The 14670-nt window shown below is 43.7% G+C and overlaps 1 long non-coding RNA gene across 1 annotated transcript; it reads left to right on the top strand.

Annotated features, from left to right (window-relative positions):
• Nucleotides 1–521: 521 nt before the first annotated feature.
• On the top strand, nt 522–810 carry LOC137465606 (uncharacterized). The gene is made up of 2 exons (XR_010994719.1): nt 522–551; nt 594–810. It is a non-coding gene; the product is annotated as an uncharacterized lncRNA (long non-coding RNA).
• The last annotated feature ends 13860 nt before the right edge of the window (nt 811–14670 follow it).

Here is a 14670-nt window from a genome sequence, read left to right as displayed (position 1 = left end):
ACATTCTTCCACCTTCTCTCCGTCTTTATGGAACCACCAGGATTAAGGGGAAGAAGTTGACAAAAACCAGAAAAGTTCTTAATTTGCAAGGAATTTATGCATCATGTATGAGATGTATGAATATGCAACAGGCTACTGCTTTTAAAGATTATTCCTTTGTTCACAAGGCATGCTTATTGGGCTTAAGTGCCTGAGAGCATCCGGACGTCCCTAATTCTTTGCTTTTTATTGTCTTGTAATTGTCCTAACTCTAAATTTTCATTACTGTAATTGTATTACTATTTTTATAACCATTTTATTATTATTAAACTTTTAAAATTTTAAAAACCAAGTGATTGGCGTTTATAACACTAGTATCTTTTCTCCACCTGGTGTTACTGTCTCCCGTAGAGGGGCCTGCAGTATTTGTCCTCTAGTTCGGGATGCAATTGGGCTGCTTGGAGGGGTTGGAGCAGGTGTCTTCTCCAAAGGAGGAGAAGGAGTAGGAGTAGTATGAGGAATGGGAGGAATAGGTGGAACAGGTGGGATAAGTGGAATAGGTGGTGTAGGTGGTGTAGGTGGAGTAGGTGGTGTAGGTGGAGTAGGTGGAGTAGGTGGTGCTGATGTCCCTCCCATGTCCCCACCCCTTCCCCCCTGCCTTCCCAAGTGAGGGCTAAATAGGTTGCCTAGATCTTGTTCTTGTTCCTCTAGTGCTGTGCGATAAACTTTATCTGTCCTGGTGCACCTCTGTCTTATGCTACAGGCCGAGCATCACCGTTTAAGTTCTCCCGTTTTGCTTCTGTTTTCTTTTTCGAGAGCCAGAACGAGGGGGTCAGAGGGGGCCCTGATGCCACAGTCGCTTTGCCAATCAGGGTTATTCTGGAGGGAGAAGAACATATCACAATAAGAAACCTCCTCCCATTTCCCTTCCCTCCATAGAAATAACATTAGCTGTAACAAGGTATTATATTCCAGTGTACCTGTGGGAGGCCATCTGGCCCCCTCCTCTAGGCGATATAATGGCCACCAATGGGAGCAATATTTGATTAGACTTTTTTTATTTTCCACACCCCCTTTACCTGCTATTTCTTTCCAGTGAGCTAAGACGCACCCTAATGGGCTGGCCTTGGGTACTTCCTTACTCTGGTTTGCTCCCATTATGTCTTTTAGAGCGAACTTTAACTTATTCAGTTCAAAAAAGAAACCCCCCCCCTTTTTTTTTCTGTTTGTTTTTTTTTTAATAAAAATTTAATAGTTTTAAGTTAAAATTATTAATAAAAAATTATAGTTAATCAAATTAACAAATTGGAATATTAATAGCCAAGTTAATAATCAATAATGCTTTAATTATTTACCTTTAATATTAAAATATTAATGTATTAATTAATGGATCATAATTAACCATTAACTTTTACTAATTTAGTGTTTGCCCAGTCCCCCACAAATTTACAAACTCCTAAGGGTTCAATCTAAACCACTGGAAAGGAAAAAATTTCTTAGTTCTTCTTTTTAATATTAGGGTTGTGCCACTCTTTTATTCTTTCCCAATCTTCTTCAAACATGTCCCAGGTTTCAGGGACTAGGTGGCTTTTTCCACGGATTAAATTCACTATTTCACACCTTGCTTGTTCAACCCCTGGGTTATGGTATCTCGGTAATTCAGGGGTGCATGCACGACAGGTGGATCTCCGTCTATATGAAATACAATACCACCTCCTCTGACACTTCAGACATCGGAGGAGAACCCAAGCTGTGTGCCAGTCTGGCTTCCAGCAAAAGGTTGTCAATCCGCACACGAAACAAGGAATCACACCTTCCAGACCCCACCTCAAGGGGTTTCTAAGTGCCCGTTCAACTGGGGGCTGTTCCCAATCAAATACTAGATAGCAACTTGCTGAACTTTGGTATATCCCTCCCAAGAACACACTGTCTCTCCCTCCGTCCTCCCGTTCTATGACTATCCAGTCCCCTGATGGATGAAAAGACTGACTTGATTCAAGCTGAAACCATCTGTGCAGTGCCTGTCTCGGAGGCCGGGCTCTCTCGGCCCGGGCTTGAAGTCCTGCTGCCACTGTGCGCAAATAACCTCTCACTTGTGGCAAGAACTAAGCAGCAAACCCCGTAACGCAAGGATCCCCCAGTGACAGCTTTTAACACTGAAGGGCAGTGTTATTGCACAACAAACACTTAGCTCAGCCAGGCTTAGCTGGTTCCTGCCCCAGCAAGGTGGCGCTTGCAAATCCTAACTTGTGCTACACTCTTGCTAGCTGCACTATTCAGCTGGCAGTGTTCAAAGTAACTTCGCAAAACCGCAGCTTGTGCCTGCGCCTACTAGCCGCTGTTATGTCCCGGTTTAAGCTCCCCTCCGCGCTGCGCTGCGGCGCCGCAGCCCGGGGCCGCCCGGGGCCACCCGAGGCTCCCTTAGCGCCGGCCCGGCCCGCGCATGCGCTGCCTGCTCTATCAGGCAGTGTCGGCTGGGAGTGCTCCGCGCATGCGCTTTTCCGCTCGCCACACCACGTCTGTACTTCCTAGCAACGCCGCACCACGTCTTCGCATCTTGGCAACGCCGCACCGCGCCTGCGCTTTTTAGCAACGCCACACCGTGCCTGCGCTTCCTAGCAACGTCGCACCGCACTTCACTATTTTCACTCACACACACACACACACACACAAGCCCGCGCCTCCGGTAACAGACACACCACCCCGAAATAGGGATTTCTCCCTCCCCGAGCTGCACTATCAGCCGGGGCAACTCCCGCTGCCGGTCTCACCCCGGCAGACGGCTCGCTTGCAAGCCCCTGGATAACCCTGCACGCAAAGACGTCTCAAATGCGGCTTACCAGGTCCCAACCTTAAAAAAAAGAAATTAATACATACCGCTTCCGTCCGCAGTCGCGGGGCTGTGGTCTGCTCCCCCCAGTGTACAGCCGAGGCGCAGAGTCCCTCCGGGGAAGAACCCCCATGGCGCTTGAGGGCGTCTGCCCCCTAACCAGACCCATGGGTGAGCAGAGTCGTCCCATCTGGGTCGCCAAAATGAAGCGATTTGCAGAATAAATAAATAGACTCCACAACTCAATATAGTTATGAAGTGGGTATGTATGCCAGCGCCCGGCACAAGTGAGATAGTTCTCCAAAAACTTGTGCCCCGAGCCTCAGTCTGACCCACATCTTTATTCACAAAGGTGTTCCATATGCAATACATTGCACAACTTTTCCATGCATATTCAACCTCTGGCCCCGCCTGTCCTCGCCTCTCATGCTAAATAGGTCCCCACCATTCTGGGCATGTGTGGTTTGCTGTGGTGGTCGCGCGGGTGGTCTCTGGTGGTCTCTGAGGCTGAAGATTGTGGTCTTCCTCCTATTTGAACTCTTGAACTTTTCTCCTCTGTGCATGCCCTTTTGGTCCTTTGGTGCCTATCTGAGTAGGTCTGTCAGTCTTGATAAGCTTGGAGACAGAGGAGCCCCTTTATCTGGGTTCTTTGCATCTCCTGGTCTTCTCTGGCATTGTCCTTTATGCAAGAAGCTTCAGAGATTTGCATTTTCTTATGCCCTTTGTACCATGGCAGAGGTTTCTCAAGTAAAAGGTTAAAATTCAACACATAATTCTACAAACTAAAATTTAAATGTTTTAATTTATTTTGTTAATTCAAGTGAACTCCAAAAATCTCTATTTCAGTGTCTTGACATGCAGGGTTCCAGAGTTCCCTTCTTTACTAATTCATCTATCACAGGTTTTAATCCCTTTGTCCCCTCCATGGAAAGGGGATATTGTTTAATTCTGATTGGATCCTCTGGTCTCTCTATTTCAATAGAAATAGGTTATATTTCTAACCTTCCAGCCTCTCATTGGGTATACCAGACCTTGGGATCCATTTTACTTTCATCCTCCTCCATTAACCTGTATAGACTTACTACTAGCTCCGGCCCTTGTACTCTCAAATTTATCCCCAGTGCTACAATTAAATCTCTTCCTAATAGATTATAATCTGCTTCTTAAACTAATAACATATTCCCTAAACAATTTTTTTTCTGATTCTATTTCCACTTCTTAAATAACTGGCACTTTAAATTGTTCCCCTTTAGCCCCTATTACCACTACTGTATCCCTACTTTTTATACATCCCTTTGGCAGCTTCTGAACCGTGGAACGTTCTCCTCCTGAATCGACTAGAAAGGTTATTTCTTCCTTTTGGGGTCCAATTTTTATTTTTATCAAGGGCTCTTTAAATGTCCTAGTCCCCAAAATAAAAAGCCCCTGACACCCCTAATCTTTTTGAAAAACCTTCTCATCATGCATCCTTTTCTGACAATCCCTCTTTAAATGTCCTTTTCTCTTGCAGTAGTAACACTCAGGGCGTTTGTTCTTTGTGTTCTCACATGTCCCTTTTCGAGGGAGAGGCTGCCCTTTTTGTGCTGGCCTCACGTGGCTTTGGGGACGCTGCTCCTACTTCTGCGCTTCTCTTACTGCTGCCACTAACACCCACGCATCCACTTTCTGTTTCTCTTCATCTCTCCTCATATAAACCTTTTGTGCTTCTCTCAATAATTCCTGTAATCCCCTCTCCTGCCAGTTTTCTAGTTTCTCAAATTTCTTCCATATATCTCCCCAAGATTTCGCTACAAATTGTGTTTTTAATAATACTTCTCCTATGGGTGAATTTGGATCAACTCCTGAATACATTTGCAAACCTTTTCTCAATCTCTCTAACCATTCTGTAGGAGTTTCATCTTTCCCCTGGCATTCTCCAAATACTTTGCTAATGTTCTGCCCTCGGGGTACAGCCTCCCGAATCCCCTCTATGATAATGTTTCTTAAATCGACTATATGTCACCGACCTTCTTCGGTCTGGGCGTTCCACCTGGGCCTTTGATTTGGCCATTTCTGGTCCCCGGCTAAACCTTGGGGATTCCGGTGTTCCCATTCTCATATTCCCACTAGTCTTATCATCTCTCTTTCCTCAGTAGTAAACAAAATTCTCAATATGGCTTGCATATCATCCCAGGTAAAGACACTGGTCCCCAGAAACTGGTCTAACCAGTCTGACACCCCCAGTGGATCATCCATCAAACTGCCCATCTCTTTTCTGAAGGCCCTGATATCCCCGGTGTTAAGGGGCGCATTTACATATCCAATGACTCCCGGGACTGTTGGAATTTCCCTCAGCGGGAGCAGGATGTGTCCCCCTTCACCAGCCTCCTCCTCACTCTCACTGCTCTCATTATTAGTTTTTTCTTTTGTTTTGCTCCGAGTTCTTCTCGAAGGAGAAGAAACAACGCGGGGGGGGGGGGGTGGGGGGGGTGGGGGGGGGGGGGGGGTGGGGAGAAGTTGGCCTCGCGGCCCCTGCAGGCTGGGATGGAAATTGGGACGGCTTCACAGGCTGACATGGAAGCACTGGAAGTGGCTGTGATGCAGACACGGGCGGGGGTGCCGTTATTGGGTGGGGTTGCCGTGCCTGCTGTACAGGCAAGGGTGGGGTGGTGGTATCATATATGGAGGTAGTAAATAGTCTAAGGGGTCCCACGATTAACTTTGAGTTCTTTTTCTTTTCCTAATTTTTACTGTAAATAACCGAACTGCTGATCCCACCCAGATTTTTGTATACTCTATTTCTTCCAGATCCCACGGTTCCTTGCTATTTACATAAGTTTTCAGGGCGTGACACACACATTCCTCAAATGTCCTGAACATGGGCCAAATCAAATGACTCCTAATCTCTTTTCCTCCCCACACATCCATGCAAAAATGGATCATTTTTTCCTTTGATTTCCCTTTTCTTGAAGGACATTCCTCCCAGTTTTCCTGTAAAAAAAACTAGGGGACTCTCTGGGGGAATATCTGGTATGTTGCTTGTTATAAACGCCAATCACTCGTTTTAAAAATTTATAAAAGTTTACTAAAAATAAAATGGAAAAAAATAATACAAGTATAGTAATAAAGATTAAACAATTAGAGTTAGGACAATTAAAGAGACAATAACAGCAAAAAGTTACAGCCCGGGCTGGGTACCTCTCTCTGGACAAAAGTGAGCCAGGAGAAGGACCCCGATAAAAAAGAATTCCCTCCTTAAGAGGGGTAACCTGTTGCATACACAAATCACTTCATGAATATGCATATATTTATTTAAAACAAGAAGTTCGTCCGGTACTTGTTGAGGAATTCCTGTTAATCCCAGGCGCCTTGAAGTCTAAGTTGAGTTTGGAGAAGTTCGGTTTTTTGTTGATAAGGAAAGCCATAAATTCCTCTCCTCTGGAAGATTTAGGGGTTTTTGTAATTGTTATCTCTGTGTGAAGAATTTCTTGATTATCTTCTCCTTCTCTTGAGCAAAAAGAATACCACACACACATATTTTCTATTTTAACTACTAAAGCTTAATTTCAATTACAAAACTACATTTACTATATTATTAAAATGTTACTACAGCAAACCTTTCCAACCAAGCATAATACATATAGTAAATATCTGCGTAGAGCCATACATTCTGCATTTTTCACAATCCTTCCTCTTTCTTTTTATAATTATTTTGGCTCGAGCAATATTTACTGCTTTCTAGCCTTCACTTTTCGTTCATTTTCTTCATAAATCAATCTAGCCTCTTGAAAGGGGTCTTCTATATTGTTTCTTTAATACGATAATTCTTTGCACCGTTTTTGTTGTATCCAATTTTTGATCCATGGTCACTATTTGCATGCCTTGAACTACACTGGTGATGAGTCGAATGAAACAGGGGATCAAACAAGGAAGGAATATTAGACCAGCTGTAGCGCATAACAGGAAGAAGCCTAGCTTTTTCCACCATTCTATTTCCAACACGTTATCCCACCAGCTAGTATTCAGCATTGGTATACAAATTGTCAAGTGAGATTGGTACAGGTTTAGGTGGTGGTGCTGGCTTAGCTTTTTTGTTTATCAATTGCTCTTTTACCAGATCCTGTGCTTTATTCCCAATAGCGTATGTGAAACAAATCCATTTTTCCTCTTTTGGGCATTCACTTCTCGCCCTGTTACCACTTATTCCTAAATTCTCAGTAATCCAGTACTTTTGTCCATTGTGCATGCAGTTTCCTAATCTGGATGGGTTATAACAGTGACTGTTGACATGAGTGTGCGAGATAAAAAAAAAAAAAGGAGCCTCGGTGTCTTTCCATATACAGCTTCTGGTAACACCTGTAGCATGGCTTTGTCAATATCCCAAAAGGGAAAAGACAGAAAATGAGTGGCAGAAAAAGGAGAGGTCTAGTATGGCTTATACTCCCACCTCCCATGCCTATGGGGTTGCAACCCACAGCAGGTGTATGTGATCTTCTTGGTGGCGATTATAGAGGCCAATCTGGTCTTGCCCTCTCTTCTTTTGTCACTTTCTCTTAGCTAATTTCCAGGCAAATCGTTTTTGACACTCCTTAACGGTGGTCTCCCACTGTTCCTCAGCTATTTCCCATTCAACAGGCACTAATAATTCCCATCCACAAAATAAAGTCATTATTTCAGTTGTTTCGAGCTCTGCTTGGATAGGGGATCTAGTTGACACTCGACACTTCTTGCAACGGGGGCGTCGCTTGTGTGAACTACAATACCAATTATTCCCACAATTCAAACATTTACATTTAACCCAACTAACATGCCCAGTATTTGGGTGAATCAAATAGGGTATATTACGTGGCACTGATTGAGGTTGTAATCTGCCCTCCTCTTTGTATAAATCACAGGCTAAGGCCAAAATACAGGAGTTTTTTTTGTCCGAAACAGTCCTGATCCTCCTGTCTGTGGTGGCAGTATTCCTTCCCAAGGAGGATATCGGAGGCGCCTCAAAGTTTGTCCAGGCAGTATTTGAAACTACTGATGTAACTCGGTCTTACTTCCCAGTTAGGTGTGATCCTGTGTATATTTCTTGGATCATTCAGGTCTTCCCAGTTCATTACCACCCATTCCCCGTTTAAGAGTCAATTTTATATCACCCGGTTCAGATGTTATTGTCCACTCTTTAGGTTCTTCCACAGGTCCTTTGATTCTGCTGGCGTGGATCCACCCTCGTTCTCTGGTCCGGATCGCAGCCTCGGTCGTCAGCAATACCTGAAAAGGACCTTCCCATTGTGGAGTTAAAGATTGTTCTTTCCATGTTTTTACCAACACCCATTCTCCTGGGTGAATATTATGGATTTTAAAGTCTAAAGGTGTGGTTTGGGGGATTATTCCTTTTAACCTCCAATTTTCAAGAGTTTTTGCAATGGTGTTAATATATCCTTTAACACTCTTTCCCCCTACCTCATAGGTAGCATTTTCATGTTGGGTGGTCAGAAAAGGTAATCCAAACATCATTTCATAAGGTGACACTCCCAGGTCTGACCTGGGTTGTGTTCGGATCCTCAGTAAGGCTAAAGGTAGGCATTGTACCCATGACATTCGGGTTTCAACTATTAATTTAGTTAAAGTTCTTTTTAGAGTCTGGTTCATCCTCTCTACTCGGCCGGAACTTTGTGGATGCCATGGGGTGTGTAGCTCCCATTTTATCCCTAAGGTCTGAATTAATTGTTGTAATACTTTTGACGTAAAGTGTGTTCCTCTGTCTGAGTCTATCCTATTAACCATTCCATATCTTGGAATAATCTGTTCCAAAAGGGTTTTACTTACCACGTTGGCTGTAGCCTTGGCAGTGGGAACCGCTTCCACCCAATGAGTTAGATGGTCTGTTATTACTAATAAATACTTCCATCTTTGAACTTGAGGAAGTTCAGTAAAAACTACTTGGATACTTTGAAATGGCCTAAGAGCTAATTTCCGACCTCCCAATGTGGTTTTTCTCATTACCTTTTTATTTATTCTTTGGCAAGTTATACATTTTTTAGTAACCTTCTTTGCTATCCCAAAAATCCCAATACACCCATAGTTCCTTAGAAAATGATCACACAAAGCCTGAGTACCCCAGTGAGTTTTCTGATGCATGTCTTCTAATATTCTTCTAGTAAGCATTTTATTAAGTAATTGTCTTCCATCAGGAAGTTTCCATTTCCCTGATTCATCTTGTTCACCTCCTATCTTTTTTAATTCTTTTTCCTCTGCTTCACTAAATTTTGGAATTTCTAGTTTCTCCTCATTTGGAGTTAATATTAGCATAACTCTTTCAGCTCCGTTTTCTGCTGCATCCTTAGCTTCCTGGTCTGCCAAATTATTTCCTCTTACTTCTGGAGTCACTCCCTTTTGGTGACCCTTAATGTGTACTACAGCTATCTCTTCTGGTAATTTTAATGCTTCTAAAACCTCTAAGATGAGCCCCTCATGTACTAATCCTTTTCCCCTTGAATTAAGCAATCCTCTTTCTTCCCAAATTTTCCCAAAGGTATGTACTGCTCCAAAGGCATACCTTGAATCAGTATATATAGTTCCCTTTTTTGTGTACTAAATATTCCAGTGCCCTTTTTAGAGCATATAATTCACAGGTTTGAGCTCACCAGTTTGAAGGTAATTTCCCCTTTTCAATAGTTTGCATTTTTTCCCATCAACTACTGCATACCCTGACATTCTTTTTCCTTGTAGACACCTGGAGGAACCATCCACAAAAATTATCTCCCTCTCTGAAAGGACTTGTTCTTCAAGGTCATCTGAACTTTTGTTTGGTACTGGATAATTTCTAGACAATCATGTATTACATTATCTGTTGGTACACTATAACCTTTTGGAATATTTAACAAACAGGTTCTTTCTGCTCCGGTATCTACCACAAATTCCAATTCTTCTTCTTGGGGACCTACTTTTAAAGTTATCACAGGCTCTAGATGGTATCTGTCCCCTAGAAAATAGAGCCTTTGACACCCCTATTCTTCTTCTGTGCTCATCTCTTTGAAGATTTTCAAATCTTTTGCCGGCTTAGGACAGTCCCTTCTATAATGTCCTTCGCCCTGACAGTAAAAACAGACATTCCTAGAATGCTCCTGAGGTTTGGTTTGTATTGGGGTTTTATTCTTTTCTGTTCCCCTGTCTCTACGACTTTCATATTTAGGAGTAATTGTTTTCTCTCATGGTGACTGCCATAATTTTTGCCTTCAGTTCAGCTTTTTTCTTCATCTCTCCGGACATCATGCCAATCCTCAATTTTTTCTAATTTCTTTCTAATATCTGGCTAAGCGTTTGTAACAAAGTTAATCCTTAACAAAGCTTTCCCCACATCAGTTTCAGGATCTATTCCTGAATATTGTTTTATATTTCTCCTAAGTCTGTCTAACCATTCAGTTGGAGTCTCTTCTTTCCCCTGCTGTGCCTCAAAAGCCTTTTTAGCATTTTGCCCTCGAGGTGCCGCCCCTTTTATTCCCTTGATTATTGTATTGCGATAGTCATTCATAAGTCTTCTCTCCTCCTCACTATTTTGACCCCACCCCGGAGGTTCAGTTGGCATTATTTCTTCTCCAGAGGGCCCCTGTGGATGTTCCTTATTCTGGGCTTTTATGCCTGCAGCTCTGATCATCTCCCTTTCTTCCTGAGAAAATAGTATCTTCATTATAGACTGCATTTCTTCTCAGGTATAAACGTTTGGACCTAAAAATTGGTCAAGTTGTTCAGCTGTGCCGATGGGATCCTCTAAAATCCCCTTGATTTCTTTTTTTTTTTTTTAATTTCTGACTTCGGAAGAAGTATGGGGAGCATTCACAAATCCAATCCCACCCCCTCCTATCGGGACCTCTCTTAGTGGAAATAGACCAATTTCTTTATTCCAATGTTTTTCTGCAGCTTTATTTTCGTGTGGTGAGGAAAAATCAGGAGAAAGCTGCCTCCTAACTGCACCTCTAGTATTTTTATAAGGAGCATCTTCTCGGGACAGGGAGTTCCTTCGAGCCGAAGCTGCGGTTTCCAAGGGAACGGAGCTCCGGGCAGGAAGGGCGGTGTGAGGAGGACATACCATAGAGGCCCGGTCCTCCAGAGGCGGAGCACGGGCGGGGTTTGCTGCCGGAGCTGCTGAAGGGGGGAGCATGTCCGGGGGATACCGGATGGGAGTGCGGTCAGCCTCCACGTGGTTCATGGCGGCTGGGCCGGCCGCTCCCAGCAGAGGCAGGGCAGCGGCGGCAGCGCCCAGTGTAGCCGGAACGGGCAAAACCGCGGGGGATGGGGCCGAGAAAACCGCTGCGGGAGAAGCGGCCAGAGACGGGACAGCCGGGACTAACGGGAGCCCGCCGGGCGCGGCCAGCGGACCAGCCGCGGACAAACCGGGCAGGATGGGGGAGGGGGTCGGTCGGGCAGCCGCGAGCAGCGAGGCGGGGTCCGGTACCGAAGCGGCAGGCGGCGAAACAGGGACCGGGAGGGCCGCCGCAGGCAGCGGGACGGGAGCCTGCAGAGCCGCCGCCGCGGGCACGGGAACCGGGGCAGGAACACGCGGCGAGCCAGAGCCCGGGGTGGGCTCAGGGACCGGGACAGGCACCGACACCGGGGCCGGCGGAGCTGAGGGGAGCGGCTCGCTGGGCCCCGAAACCGGTGCTGGGGCCGCAGGCGGTGCAGGCGCGAATGGGAAGGGAGGAGGTAACATTTCTAAAGGATCCCATTCTTTTTCTTTTCCTCTTTTTTCCTCTTGCTCCCCTCCCTTCTCTTTCCCTCTTTTCTTATTTTGTTTCGGGGATTTCTGATACCTTAAAGATTTTTACTTTCCTAAAATCCCCTGTCCAACACGTGGCATATTCTCTTTCTTCTGAATTAAACGGTTCCTTTGAGTTTACAAATACATTTAAAGCCTGACAAATCCATTTCTCAAAAGAACCATATCTAGGCCAATAAACGTGGTCAGATCTTATTTCCTTTGTTGGCCATTCAAGCATACAAAATTGTATCATCTTTACTTTGTCTTTATTTCTTGTACAAGGGTTTTTTTCCCAGTTGGCTAACATAACTCCCAGGGGACTATCTTGGGGTATCTCTGTTGATAATTTCTTACTGGATTTCTGTCCCATTTTTCAAGATTTTATCTACTCACCCCCTGCCTCTGTTCCACCTTCCTCCCCCTACCCAAATACCACTTTTCCCTCGACTACACTCTCAAAAAAAAAACCTCCTTTTTCTCTCACCACCCCTCAACACAACACACTTTCCTCCAAGGAACTACAACAAAGCTTAAAATAAACAATCTGCATTACGTATACTTTCATTTGTCCCCATTCGCTCAAGTTTATTTTTCACTTACTCACACACACAACAAAACAACCACAACAACAAGGTACCTTTTATTTTTCAACACACCTATTACACCTTTAGGTGTCCCTGGCCAGTACCGGTGTTCTTGGATACCTCTCGATCTGGCTGAGTTGTTCCCAACCCCAGATTCTCTCGGGTGTACCCTCACTCCGGCAAAATTTTACTCAGTCCTGGGTGCTCTCGAAAATTAATATCTCAACCCAGCAGACTTTTATTCAACCCTGGGTGCTCTTGAGGATTAATATCTCAACCCAGCAACAACCCTGGGTGTTCTTGAAGATTAATATCTCAACCCAGGAGACTTTTAATTCAACCCTGGGTGCTCTTGAGGATTAATATCTCAACCCAGCAGCAACCCTGGGTCCTCTTGAATATTAATCCCTCAACCCAGCCCATTCAATTCAACCTCCCTGGGGGGGATTCTCTCACTCTTTTATCATTCGCTTCGTCTCTGTACTGGCCGCTTTTCTCGCGAAAAAGACGGAAACGCAGCATGGGAGACTACCGCTCTCACTTAGCAGGTCTGGGGTAACCAGCCCGCCTCTCATTCACACACATTCATCCCCCCCCTATCCACCCCATCCCAACAAATACTTACCTATCCGTTGTCCTTGGGTCTTTGTTCTTCGTGTACACTTTGGTCTTAGGGGCTAATTACCGCGGTTTAGAAATTCTTTCCCTTTTCTTTGCTTTATTGTCTCTTTTTGTCCATCGGATCGTAACCTGCGGTCTGTGGTCACACCAGGGGAACAGAGCGAGGCTGCCTAATCAGGGCAGGACGCGTCTTCTCACTCTAATTCTCCTACAGCACCCACAGCGAGGTATTAGGAACCATCCTCTGCTACCATTTGTTATAAACGCCAATCACTCGTTTTAAAAATTTATAAAAGTTTACTAAAAATAAAATGGAAAAAAATAATACAAGTATAGTAATAAAGATTAAACAATTAGAGTTAGGACAATTAAAGAGACAATAACAGCAAAAAGTTACAGCCCGGGCTGGGTACCTCTCTCTGGACAAAAGTGAGCCAGGAGAAGGACCCCGATAAAAAAGAATTCCCTCCTTAAGAGGGGTAACCTGTTGCATACACAAATCACTTCATGAATATGCATATATTTATTTAAAACAAGAAGTTCGTCCGGTACTTGTTGAGGAATTCCTGTTAATCCCAGGCGCCTTGAAGTCTAAGTTGAGTTTGGAGAAGTTCGGTTTTTTGTTGATAAGGAAAGCCATAAATTCCTCTCCTCTGGAAGATTTAGGGGTTTTTGTAATTGTTATCTCTGTGTGAAGAATTTCTTGATTATCTTCTCCTTCTCTTGAGCAAAAAGAATACCACACACACATATTTTCTATTTTAACTACTAAAGCTTAATTTCAATTACAAAACTACATTTACTATATTATTAAAATGTTACTACAGCATAACTTTCCAACCAAGCATAATACATATAGTAAATATCTGCGTAGAGCCATACATTCTGCATTTTTCACAATTTACTATATTATTAAAATGTTACTACAGCATAACTTTCCAACCTAGCATAATACATATTGTAAATATCTGCGTAGAGCCATATCATCTGCATTTTTCACAATCCTTCCTCTTTCTTTTTATAATTACTTTGGCTCGAGCAATATTTACTGCTTTCTAGCCTTCATTTTTCGTTCATTTTCTTCATAAATCAATCTAGCTTCTTGAAAGGGGTCTTCTATATTATTTTGTTTCTTTAATACCATAATCTTTTGCACCGTTTTTGTTGTATCCAATTTTTGATCCATGGTCACTAATTGCATGCCTTGAACTACACTGGTGATGAGTTGAATGAAACAGGGGATCAAACAAGGAAGGAATATTAGACCAGCTGTAGCACATAACAGGAAGAAACCTAGCTTTTTCCACCATTCTATTCCCAACACGTTATCCCACCAGCTAGTATTTAGCATTGGTTCCCACCTTTGAACTGGTACATGGGCTATTTTTCTGATATCATTGACTATATCTAGGACAGCATCCCCGTTATCATCTATTTTCAAACAGCAATCTGATGTATTGAATTTTCCACAAACACCCCCTTCTTCTGCTAATAGATTATTCAAAGCCAACCTATTCTGATACACGGCTGCTCTGATTTGGGTCTGTTGTCTTGATATTAATGCCATTGCCCGACCAGTTTTGTTTGTTATTATTTCTACAGCGGCTTGGTGTCTTATAATGCGATTTAACATGTAAATTGGGGTTCGATATCCCCAACTCCCATCTTGTGCCCAGGTGGCTGGCCCATATGTTTCCAATATACGTTCAGGGGGCCATTCCTCGTCTCCCCATGTTTGGAACCCTCCAATTAAGTCTCTCTTGTTTCTTTTTAGATCCTCATAAACTGGTATCCCTAAGTGATCCCCTTCAGGCCCTGGCAAAAGAAAAAATCCTGGCTGTATGACTCCCAGAGTACAACTCCCTTTCCACTGAGAGGGAAGTTTTGGGTATGCCTTTTTTCCACATTCCAATAGTCAAATGTTTGCTCAT

The sequence above is a fragment of the Anomalospiza imberbis genome (assembly GCF_031753505.1).
Source record: "Anomalospiza imberbis isolate Cuckoo-Finch-1a 21T00152 chromosome W unlocalized genomic scaffold, ASM3175350v1 scaffold_31, whole genome shotgun sequence".
NCBI classification, from domain to species: Eukaryota; Metazoa; Chordata; class Aves; order Passeriformes; family Viduidae; genus Anomalospiza; species Anomalospiza imberbis.
Note: the sequence above shows the minus strand (reverse complement) of the source record. Positions and strands in the feature narration are given on the sequence as shown.